The following is a 12,692-nucleotide window of genomic DNA, read 5'->3' on the forward strand; positions in this document are numbered from 1 at the left end:
GCCATTTGCGTCCCTGTGGGGCTGCCCAGCAGCCGGATGTCCAGCTATGAGCGGCCGGAGCCGGCCGGCGGCTCCGCAGCTTGGCCGCGGAGCAGAGCCAGCCGGGAAGGATTCCAGGGGGGAGGACCAGATCGCCTCCCCACATCAAGGATTCCGGGGGGAGGGACGGAGTCAGGTTGCAGAGCCACCGCAGATTGCCCGGCACGGAGCCAGGTAGGTGTTTCATACATCCCTACTTCAATACTTGATTCGGCTCAAGCTTGTTCTTGTCTGTCCTGTTTTCCAGCTAGGATAGGAATAGGAAAAGTTGCACATTTTGTGAAAGTTGCACATTTCTGAAGTGCACATTTTGTGAACGTGAACACAAGTTTGCGTATTTCTGAACATTTTTGGAGAATATGTACTCCTGTTCACAGTTGGGGTGGTAAATGGAGCATTTTCAAGCGATTTGCCAAATGAAATAAAATTTTCATAAATCTCTAGGCGAGAGAAGAGACATGCTAGAAGGAGAAAGCAGAAGGTGGAGGTGGTGGAGGATGGACAATGAAAGAAAGAGACATGGGGTGGGGGGGAGAGGGAAATGCGAGTAGGAGAGGAAAGAAAAGGGGGCAGCAACAGGGGCAGCTGGGGGGAGGGAGCAGGAGGTGGGAGTAGGCAGAGGAGGATGGAAGCAAGAAAGAGAAATGGAGGGAAGACATGAAAGAGAAAAAAAGAAAGGGTAGGTGGGAGCAGAGGCAGAGGAGGGGGAAATGGCAGGATGAACAACAGAAGAGAGAGGAGGATAAAAGGAGACAGGTGTGCAATGAGAGGCACAGCAGGGAATGGGAAAGAGGGAGCTAGAAACAGAAGGACAGGTGAGGAAAGAGTAGGGATGTACGAATCCCTTACCTGGCTCCATGCAGGGGCATCCGTGATGGGGGGGAGGCGCTCCGCCCCTCCCCCCGGAATCCTCATTGGGGGGGGAGGCGCTCCATCCCTCCGCCTGGAATCCTGCCCGGCTGGCTCCACTCCACGGCCAAGCCGCGGAGCTGCTGGCCGGCTCCAGCTGCCCGCAGCCGGACATCCGGCCACTGGGCAGCCCTGCAGGGACGCAAATGGTGGCTGTTGTAGCCGCCGCCATTTGCATCCCTGTATTGAGACGTGATAGGCTATGTAAATATTTACGTAGCCTATCACGGCAGGGGGAAAAACCCCAGCGTATGCAAATGGCATCCCTGTGTTAGCTGTGATAGACTACATAAGTATTTACATAGCCTATCATGGCTATGAAGAGGAGGAAGCGAATGGCGGCCGCAGGACGGCCGCCATTCGCAAAGCAGCGTGGATGGGAGCAGGTAAGTGCACCATTTTGCATGCCTTTTGTGGGGTGGGGGCGGCGGGGACTTCATTCCACGATGGATTTCAGGGGGCTGAATGCACTGGCATTTGGCCTCACTGAGATCCATCATGGAATTCTCTGACATCCCTAGGAAAGAAGTGAGGGACATGATGGAAGGGTTAAATATGGCACTAAACTTTTTAATTAACCCAAATATACCATTGTGGGTCCTCACTTGTCTGTAACAGAATCAAAGTTACTTCCACAAACTATAATTCCTAAGATTCTTTGGTAGACACAAGGAACATAGATTGGGTATAAAACTGATGTAGTTGTGTAGTGCAGATATGCCTTTAGAGATTGATCTGGTAGTTGTGAGACTCTTGTAAAAACCACATGAAGTTGGGTTTTTTTAAGCTCTGGTAGAGGTAGCATCTGCATAAAGGAATGGTTTCTAAAGCCTGCTGTGTTGTGTTCTGAAGTCAAACTGTGATCCAATAGCAATCTGGTAATGCATGTAAAGTTGCATCCTTTCCTGGATGGGGTAGACCTGGACATAGTCATTCATGACAGTATTGTCTTGCAGTTTAAGATTTTTGTTGTACGCTGCATTGGGAGGGTCCACCCTAAAAGGCAGTGTATAAATCTTGTAATTCATAAATAAATAATGGATCGACAACTTGTGGCCCTCCAGATGTTTTGCCCTCCAGATATGTTGGCCTACAACTCCCATGAACTCTCACCATTGGTTCTGCTGGCTAAGGCTGATGTGAGTTATAGGGCAAAACATCTGGAGGACCACAAGTTGCCCATCCTTGAAATAAATAAATAAATAAATAAAATCAAGATTGGACTACTGTACTGCATTCTATGTGGTGCCCCCCTTGGAACCTCAGTCGGTCCTACACCCAGCTTGCAGGTGGTTACTGGATCCTGGTGGATAGAGCATATTTCTCTGAAGTAGGGATGTCAGAGTGATCCATTTAGGCAGGGGTGGAGCTTGGTGAGCTTTGCTGGCTTGAGCACCCCCGCCCCGGACATCCATCTGACATCTGCCAGCTGGCATGACTTGGACCTCATCGAGTTGGGGCAGCTGTGGATTTTCTGGCAGCATGACGGTGAGGGTAGGAGTGAGAGGGGAGCCCTTCTCATGCATCCCCCTGCCCTTGCTGTCATACTGCTGCTGCTGCAAAAGCAGTAACAGGGATGAGAGGAGGAGAATGGAGCATTGCTCCCCTCTCCTCTTCCTGTCCTTGCTACTGTGGCAGACAGCAAGGGCAGGGGGATGCGTTGGCCACAGATACATACACTTCATCTAGTAGTGGGGTAGGTATTTATTTATAGCATTTTCTCCCTTCAGGTAAAACAGATATGTATTAAAACTAGTCTAAAACAGACAGATGTGTTGGAAAGCACATCGTCTTCAAGTTTGTAAGATTTCCGATGCTTTAATTAGACTTGAATGAATAATTTGCAGTGCATAATTTACTGAAGAAATCCAGACTCTTTCTGCTTGTGTACTTGTGTAAGAACTGTGAGCAGATTGCAATTCCTTCCAGTGAGCTCATTATTCAAATTTAATTCACAATATTTTTTTAACGGTGTGCTTTGATTGCAAACAGTTTGTTGTGACTGTTCAGTGCCTGATATTTGGTTAGCTGTCAGCAGCTACATATGAAACACAAAGTATTGCCTCTGTTCCCTAATTAGATGAAGAGGCCTTTTATAAAATGAGCAAGGGTTAGGAGAAGCTGCAAAGGAAGCAGTGCATTTTTATTTTTTTTAAAGAAACGGCTAAAATTTTGAAGCTATGTCAGAATGTTGTTATACAGTCATTTTGCTCTCAATCATATCAAGGAGGAAAAATGGCTCCTGAGACAGGGAAATGGCTCCTCTGCCTGCCATGCCAACTTCATCCATTTTAATGGATATGCCAGCATATTGTACCACTATCCCTATTAGAAAATATCCCTATTTTCTGGTACTGTCGCTGTCTATATCAGAGATGTTGCTGAGTGTCACAATTCTTTGGCTCAGACTATGAACCTTAACAATTTGTAATATCTTATGAGGCAAGCATTACAATCTCCCAAGTTCTTCTTCAACTTAGACATTCATCTATGCCAGCATCACTCACCCAACTCCTCCTTCCCACATAGAGATGGACAGATCAATCAGTTTCCAGACTGGGTGAGTTTGGCATGTATTCATTTATAAGTCTGTTCCATCTGTTTCCACATCAATCTGTGAATATATTTTTTTTACATCATGAAATTCTGCATTATTTTTAATGTGCCCCCCATATGCCTAGTGTATGCATTTTACCCTAAAATATGCATTGGGAGCCTGCATTTTACTCTATAATATGCATTTTGCCTGCATTTTAACATAGAATATGCATTTTTAATATACATTTTGGTACTATTTCTGAGCCAAGTATATTGCAAAATTTGTACAAGTACAAAAATGAAAGGATAACCAGGTTCTGATCCACATATTCATCCAGGAAGTGCAAATCAGGTTGGTTTGCTTAAAAATGCAGACTGCATGAAATCCTTGAGCAAGCTTACTCCCACCAATCCACTTCTTACAGACTTTCTCCCCCTGCCTATGAGTCTCCAACCTCCCAGCTGCCCAACTGTCACCTGCCTACCTTGCTGTTGTTGCTAGGGATGGGAGAGAATTTCTCCCCGAAACTTCAGGGGGCCGAGCGCCAACGCATTCGGTCCTCCGAAGGTTGTTCGGGGAGAACTTCTCCGCCCCCCCACCCCCCCGGGATGGGACTTACATTTCACGAATGTCCCTCCCAGTGGCGGGTCCCAGCGGCGGTTCGTCGGGTCTTCCTGACCCGACTTGTCCTCCATGAATTGTCCTCCAGATTAAGTAGGGATGGCGGAGAATTTCTCCCCGAAACTTCGGGGGGGCCGAGCGCCAACGTGTTCAGCCCCCCGAAGAAGTTTCGGGGAGAAATTCTCCGCCCCCCCGCCCCCCGCACCCCCCCCCGGGATGGGACTTACCATTCCCGAATGTCCCTCCCGGTGGCGGGTCCCGGAGGCGCTTCGTTGGGTCTTCGTCAGGGGCGGGAGCGGCAGCCAGTCTTTCGACCGGCAGCCGCCACCGCCATTCCAATAAAAGTTAAAAAAAAAAAAATGCCCCCGTGATAGGCTACGTGACGATTAACGTAGCCTATCATGGCTAGATTTGCAAAGTCAGCCGTGATAGGCTACGTTAATCGTCACGTAGCCTATCACGGGTGACTTTAAAAAAAAAAAGCACGTACGGCTAATGGTGGCCCCCATAGGGAGCCGCCATTCGCGTTCCTTATTTGGTCCCTGTAGTCTACGTAAAGATTTACGTAGACTACAGCGACCAAATAAGGAACGCGAATGGCGGCTCCCTATGGGGGCCGCCATTTGCGTACGCGCTTTTTTTTTTCAAAGTCACCCGTGATAGGCTACGTGACGATTAACATAGCCTATCACGGCTGACTTTGCAGATCTAGCCATGATAGGCTACGTTAATCGTTACGTAGCCTATCACAGGGGTTTTTTTTGTTTGTTTTGAAGTTCGCGGCCGGGGAGACGGGGCGCTTCTCCCCGGCCTGAATTTCGGCCGGGCGAGGTGGGAAGCCTCCCCCCCAGCCTGAATTTCGGGGGGAGCAGCGAAGCGCCTCCCTCCCACCGCGAAGCAAGCTGCGAGACCAGGTAAGTGACTTTCATGCACCCCTAGTTGTTGCTGCATTTCCCAGTGCTCCTGGCCTGGTTTGCTGCAGGAGAGAGGGAAGAGACAGAGAGAAAGGAAGAGACTGTATCCTCCTTTACTCCCTCCTACCACTGGGGATGTGCAAGAATTTTGTCTCAGTTTGGAAATCACCTGAACATGCCCTGTTCACAACTGCAAACTTTTTCAAAAAATGTTTGCACAATCCCAAATTTGTGACTGTGTTTGAAAAATGCTTTCGTGTATGTTTTTTTAAATGCACACTTAGAAATGTGCATTAAAAAAAATGTTTCCACACTTTAGTCAATGGGTGCAGGGAAATATGCACTTTTGAAAAATGCTCACAGAAATGCACATTTTTCCCTTTTGAAAAGTGCAATTTTCCCAGATCGAACGAACTGAAAAACAGATTGCAAGCTAAAATGGAGCAAAGTAAACCAAGACAAGCTTCAAAGCGAAGCCTGGAGAATGTCAGTATTTCCACACTGTTTTGAATCCAATGTCCCTGGTCAAACTGTATACACATATAACAGCAAAATCACAATAAATGCAATTATTTGCATGTATGTATGTGTGTTCATGGATATGCAAAGAAAGTATATTTACAGTGCTTAGGTTAGACTAGCAACAATTGGCTTATAAACACAAAGCAAGTGAGCCAGGTGGGAAGGAACAGAAAGTGAGAGATACCGAAAATTATTCAAAGGAGTTAAAGATGATGCCAAAAAAGGAGGTAGGAGAGGAAAAGTAACAATTTTTAAAAAGTAACAGAAAAGTAACAAAAGGAACAAAAGACACAATCCTATGGCCACTAGTCAGTGGCTAGATGGCCATAGGATAGGTCGGTTCCCGGGAACTGACCTCCACCCCCTCCCGCGCCGCCTCGTAGGCGGCTCGGATTGGCCTCGCACTCCACGCTTGGAAGAGCAGCTTGGAACAGGGGAAATGGGGCATTCCTGGGGGTGGGCTGGGGTGGGGAGGTCGGAAGTCCTGGTACGACACATCCTATGTGTTGTCTGGCCACCCCTTCAGGTGCTCCGAGGTCCTGCAGCTAGACAGCCAAAATTGGCTGTCTAGCTGTGAAAGCAGGGTGGTGGGAGCAGAGAGGAGATCTGCTCCTCACCACTTCTCCCACCCTGCACTGCATAGGTGGTCGCCCCCGGGCTTGGAGGTGACTGTTCATCCTCATAGGATTGCTCCCTCCAATAAGCAAGCGGGGAAAGCTAATTTTGGTTGAGGGGAGTGACCAGGATGAAAAAAGATGAAAATAAATGTATGTAATGGGACATGTACCAAGATGGTTATATGCTACCTCCAGCATCTGTGCCTTTGAATACTGGTTGCTGGGGAACATGGGTGGGAGGATGCTGTTGCATTCATGTCCTGCTTATGGTTTTCCCACAGGCAGCTGGTTGGCCACTGAGTGAATAGAATGCTGGACTAGATAGGCCTTTAGTCTGATCCAGCATTGCTCTACTTATTTTCTTACCAGAAGATTTTTTGGGAGACTTCCCAAGGAGACATGCACTGGGTGAAAGACATCTTGGATCCTTTTATGTGCATTGCATAGGGATAATAGAGAATTCTGACACGGATCCCAGGGGGGCTGAATTCCACTGAATTCAGCCCCCGGAATCCATGGCAGAATGGAGCCCCCCACCCTGCAAAAGCCCCGCCAAATGGAGCCTACCTGACTGCGGCCCTGGCTCCGGCTCCAGCGGTGGTGGTGGCTGTGGCCGCTGCTGGGCTGCTGCGGCCACAAATGGCAGCCGTTGTAGCAGCCGCCATTTGCGTCCCTACGCCGGCCCATATATATTTATGTAGCCCATCACGGCTAAAGCAGGGACGCAAATGGCGTCCCCTATGCCATTTGCATTCCCTCTTTAGCCATGATAGGCTACGTAAATATTTATGTAGCCTATCACGGGCCGGTGTAGGGACGCAAATGGTGGCCACTATGACGGCCGCCATTTGCAGCCTCAGCAGCCTGGCAGTGGCCGGAGCTGCCGCTGCCACCGGAGCTGCAGCCAGGTAGGCTCCGTTTTGCGGGGCTTTCGCAGGGTGATGGGGCAGGGGGCTCCGTTCCGCTATGGATTCTGGGGGGCCGAATTCACTGGAATTCTGCCCCCCTGGGATCCGTGGTGGAATTTTCTAACATCCCTATGCATATGCGTGCGCAGGGGAGGACAGATTTTGAAATGGAGGCAAGGAGAGAGTATCCCATGAATGCAAGTTATCTTAGGGATGCAAATTTTCACTCTAACTTACTGAAAATGTTCATAAGTGAAGAATGAACAAAGGACAGATAGAAAGCTGTAGCTTTTCCAAGTGCATTCTGACCAAAGGATTCTGTGTAGGAATTGATGGACTCACCTCCATCTGTGCCATGTGCCATTTGCCGAATCCCCACTGGCGAGCCCCAGTTTTTTTGCCGTGATAGGCTACCTAAATATTTACGTAGCCTATCATGGGCCAGCGTAGGGACGCAAATGGCATCCCCTACTCAGGACGCCATTTGCTTCCGCAGCAGCCCGGCAGCAGCTGGAAGCTCTGCTATGGGTTGGCCCGGCCAGCAACTCTGTGGCCTGGCCATGGAGTGGAGCCGGCTGGGCAGGATTCTGGGGGGAGGAACGCATCGCCTCCCCCCCATTGAGGATTCCGGGGGGAAGAACGGATCGCCTCCCCCCCATCGAGGATTCCGGGGGGAGGAACGGATCGCCTCCCCCCTCATCGAGGATTCCGGGGGGAGGAACAGATCGCCTCCCCCCACCTGCAGAACTTGGCAGAGCCAGGTAAATGGGGTTTCGTACACCCATTGCATAGCTGTGAGGACCCACCGTATATAGGTGGCAATGACCTTTTCTGTAGTACTGCAGCGTAGTGCATCTGCAGGAGTTTACACAATAACAAAAACACTGGTGGTGGTGGTAGTTCTGTCACTCCAGCCCAGAGAAAGTGTGCCAAAAAAGTCTCTCGGAGGGGAGGCAAGTCTTACATTTCAGTTCCGTCTCCCACTAAGATCCATTGGGAAATGAAATATTCTACTGAAAAAGAAAAAAAAGAAAATACAGTGGTGCATACAAACATATATTAGTGCAGTTTATCCCATCATGATGTGACAGTGACTTCATAAAGTGGAACACATGCACCTGATCTCCATTGTGGAGTTGCATTCTATTCACCAATCCATATCAGTGGGTCAAATGCTAAAGCTAGAAAAACACAGACTAAGGGTCTCTATATAAAAATGATAGGGGTGTATGGACTGTGTAAAATCCTCTCCGTCTGCATTTCGTGGATTGTCAGGTGACTTTTCTTCCATCGTCCTTCCACAGATGGATGCAGATTATTTTTTTCTGTCATGCGGAAAATACTCAAATATTTACGTAAGTATTTACAGAATTTACCTCAGTACATAACATTTGGCGTATTGTCCCCCATTCCATTCAACGTTTCCTCAGCAGAAACGTGCGTATTTTCCTATGAATTTATATGTGTAAGATTTGGGAAAGATAAAAAATATCTGGAAGTCCGTGGACTCCGTGTGGTCTGAGGGGGTCACTCCACAGAGGATTCTGCAGGTCGAATTCTTAGAAATCCGAGCTCATTTTAGTCTATCTCAAATTTCTCCAACATCCCTAATGAAATGACAAGCACCAACATAAGACACATGAATATACAAATGGCGCTTAGATTGCACTAACAACTGCATAAATGCAGGTACAAAAATGTACAATGGAATCCCAGTATATGCCATTTCAACTCTAGGTCTTTTTCAAGTTCATTTGATCCTGCAAGAATTTCACTTATCACAAAATGAGTGGTAGGATTTTGCAGCTGACAATAACTCAAGCTGAAATCTGACCAAAACAAAACAAAACAAAACAAAAAATAAACCAAGAAAAGATCTTTCTCCCAAGGAAATGAACTTGAAAAAGTCCTAGAGTTGAAACGGACTTGTCTTGTGGCTCCATTGTACACGTTTAACATTTATGTGGTTGTGAGTGCAATATAAGTACCATTTGCATATATATGTTTGCACATGCTGAGTGGGAGGCCAGTAAAGCATTCAGGCAGGGATGAATTATTGCCTATGCTTCATATTAGAAAAACAAACAAACGAACCATGCAAACATATCTCTAAATAAGAAGTTGAAATCTCTTATAACCCAGTTTGCCATTTGCCCAACAGCACAACTTTATCAGGAACTCCAGAATGTAAAATATGAGCTGAATAATATTCTTTCACAGCAGGTGAAATTTGCCTTATTCTGTTTATGACAGGCATACTGGGAAAATGGTGAACATCCTCGTAAGATGGCACACCATCTTAAACAGCAAAAGCATTGGAATTAAAGTTGATAGTGATGTGATATTATAATTATAATTATATAATTGCAATAATTATTATTTCATTTCTATACTGCCTAGGAGTCCTTGGCATGGAGAGAGGCGGCTAATGTGGCATGGTGAGTGGGCCGGGTGAGCAGGGAGGATTGCCGAGTGGGTCCAGGTTGCACGAGCTGCATTGTGGCAACTAGGAATGGTGCGGGCACCTGATTCAGTCTGGAAATCCGGCAGAACCACCCCTGCCCACACCCTGTAGCCCCACTCGCCGAGCCCCTGCCACTGCTCGCCCCTTACCTGCGCTTGGCGAATGGCCTGCACTCACTCTGGTGGCCTCACTGAGCTTCACAGTCACCATATTTTGGAGAAATAAAATGGTGATTGCAAGAATGCCCATATTTGTGCACATGCGAAAATGCACATATTTGCGAATGTGCCTGTTCACTCACGAAAATGCACCTATTTGTGAATGCGCATATTCACTCATGCACGAAAATGTGCATTTTTCAAAAATGTGCATTTTTGCACACACACAAATATGCACCTTCACAAAAATGTGCATTTTACACATAAGAATATGTGCATTTGCAAAATGCATATTTTCGCACGTACAAAAACATGCACATTTTTGAGATCACCATTTTATTTCTCCAAAGGATGGAGGGTCACCCCTCTCCATGGTGACCACAGAGCTTGATGAGGCCGCTGGGATGAGTGTGGGCTGCTCACCGAGCATGGGAAGAGCTTGAGTGTGGTCTGGGGACTGGCGAGCAGGGGCAGGGGCTGGGAGGGCATCTGGAGAACTTAGACAGGGGTGAGTTCACACATCCCTAGTGGCAGCTCATTCAGCTCCCCCCACCCCAGAAGGAGATGGTTTTGACCATCCCTAGATTTATGTTTGGAACCCCCTGGAACATGCTATTAGACAGAATAGTAGTATTCATGGCTTTGTGCATGATTGCTTAGAATTAACACTATTCTTTATGCGGACAATCTTTAATTGTGTATTTTGAAATTCCAAACATCTGTTCCAGCTTTGATGCAGTTGATCAATACTTTTGGTGATTTGTCTAGCTATTCAGTTAAGTGGTCAAAGTCTGAATTGATGTGATTGGAGATACTATATCACATAGTGTGTTAGCCAATTGGCAATTTCGATGGTGCCCAGATTTTATTACTTATTTGGGAATATTTATTTCGAAAGTCATATCTTAAATGATCCAGCTAAATTTAATAAGTTGAGTAATGAGATCTTATGAGATATAGATAGATGGGCATCTTTAAGGGTGAGTTGTGGGATGAATACACTTTAGGTGAATATTATACCTCAGACTGTTCATGTCATGCATGGGATTCCTCTATTTATACCTGGGAAATATTTTCCAAAATTCAATGCTCTGTTTTGTAAATTTTGGGGGGGTAGGGGGTGGGGGGATTCTCCCCAACACAAATATCCTTGAAAAGGATGCAACTTCCATTTAAAGAATTTGGGTTTGCCTTTCTGGATCTTGACCGAAATTTGGGTCATTTTAGATTAGATTTTCCACCTTTGTCAGTTTTGGAATCTTCCTGTCTGGATCCTCTCTCCAAATGGATCGCATTAGGTTCTTGGTATATTAAAATGGATAGGGTTCCTCCTACATTTAGAGGCATGTGGTGTATAATGTCATAATCCCATTTTGATCCATTATCTGATGCTAAATTGACTTTATGGGGTAAGAAAATGTTTTTGTTTAAAAATGGGTAAGAAAATGTTTCTGTGGTGGACTTGGATAGATCAGTTGATTTTTACCTTGGGTCAATTAATGGGTGCTGATGTTGAGTTTTTGTCATTCTTGGCTTTCTGTACTAAATATGATTTGCCCGCTATGGCTGGATGGCAATACTTGTAACTGCAAAATCTGTTAGAATCTAGGTGTAGCCCTGCCACTTTTACAGCTTCAGATTCTCCTTTGCTATTGGAAGCACTTATTGAGGCTGATCAGTTCTATCAACCCATGATCCATGTGTATAAATACTTACTAGTGGTAAATAAATATGATACATGAGGTCTTAAGCAGGAATGCAATAGGGAACTGGATTGGCCCATTTAGGGATGTTGGAGGAATCTGTCTGGGAGGTGGAGCTCAATGAGCTTTTACTGGCTCAGTCCTCTGGACTCCAGTCCAGCAACTGCCAGCTGGCCTGACTTGGTCCTCAGTGAGTTGGGCCAGCTGGCACATTTGCACAGTGGAGGTGGCAGGAGGGTGCTCCTGTGCAGCAGTGGCAGTGGAGGCGGTGATAAGGGTGGGAAGGGAGCCCCATGGTGCTCCCCTCCCACCCTGTCACTGCCACTGTCACTGCACAACACTCCCTCTCTCCTTGCCGGTGCTAACACCAGCAAGGAGAGAGGGAGGGTTGCACAGTGATGGCAGTGGTGCGGCAGTGGCAGGGTGGAAGAAAGCACCATGGGGCTCCCTTTCCACCCTTATCACTGCCTCCACTGCCGCTGCTGCACAACCGTCCTTTTCTCCCTGCCGGTGTTGGCACTGGCAGGGGGAGAGGGATTGTTGCATGCCGGCAGTGGCGGTGACAGGGTGGGAGGGGAACGCCATGGCTGATATTACAAAACAGGGTGGGAGGGGAGTGCCAGGGATGGGTAGTGTGTAGGGATGTACAAATCCCTTACCTGGTTCCAGTCCTGGGCTTCGGCGGTGGGGGAAAGGCGATCCGTCCCTCCATCTGGAATACTCCCCAGCTGGCTCTGCTCCACAGCAAGGCTGCAGAGCCGCCAGCCACAGCTGGCCACAGCCAGACTTCCGGCTGCTGCTGGGCTGCTAAGGCTGCCATTTGCATCCTTGCATTAAGCCATGATAGGCTACGTAAGTATTTACGTAGCCTATCACGGGCTGGCATAGGGATGCAAATGGCGGCCGCTACGACAGCCACCATTTGCGGCCACAGCAGCCCGGCAGCGGCTGGAGGCCCCACTGTGGGTTGGCCCGGCTGACGGCTCCATGGCCTGGCTGTGGAACAGAGCCGGCCGGGCAGGATTCCGGGGGGGGGGAGGAATGGATCACCTCCCCCCATCGAGGATTCCGGGGGGAGGAATGGATTGCCTCCCCCCACCTGTGGAATCCGGCGAAGCCAGGTAAGTGGGGTTTCGTACACACCTAATTTTTTATTGTGGGTTTCGACAAAAAATAACAAAAATGTAACAAAACAAATTGAAAGTATAACATGCTCTGAAGCCCTCAGTTTCAAACATTGCAACATTCTAGAAAAAAGGGGGAAAATAAAAGATTACATGTAAATCCAAATATCCAAA

At 47.5% G+C, this 12,692-nt stretch overlaps 1 long non-coding RNA gene across 1 annotated transcript in view; it reads left to right on the forward strand.

Annotated features, from left to right (window-relative positions):
• The window catches only part of LOC146347873 (uncharacterized), a 74,760-nt gene that overhangs the window by 49,889 nt on the left and 12,179 nt on the right, over positions 1 to 12,692 (forward strand). Inside the window, exons 3-5 of the long non-coding RNA XR_014789904.1 lie at positions 3,429 to 3,508; positions 8,374 to 8,424; positions 9,470 to 9,507. This is a non-coding gene — a long non-coding RNA (uncharacterized LOC146347873). The remainder of the gene's footprint in view (positions 1 to 3,428; positions 3,509 to 8,373; positions 8,425 to 9,469; positions 9,508 to 12,692) is intronic.

Source organism: Heloderma suspectum, chromosome 4 (genome assembly GCF_057233095.1).
Source record: "Heloderma suspectum isolate Gila_16-S chromosome 4, 16-S_ref, whole genome shotgun sequence".
Taxonomy (NCBI): Eukaryota; Metazoa; Chordata; class Lepidosauria; order Squamata; family Helodermatidae; genus Heloderma; species Heloderma suspectum.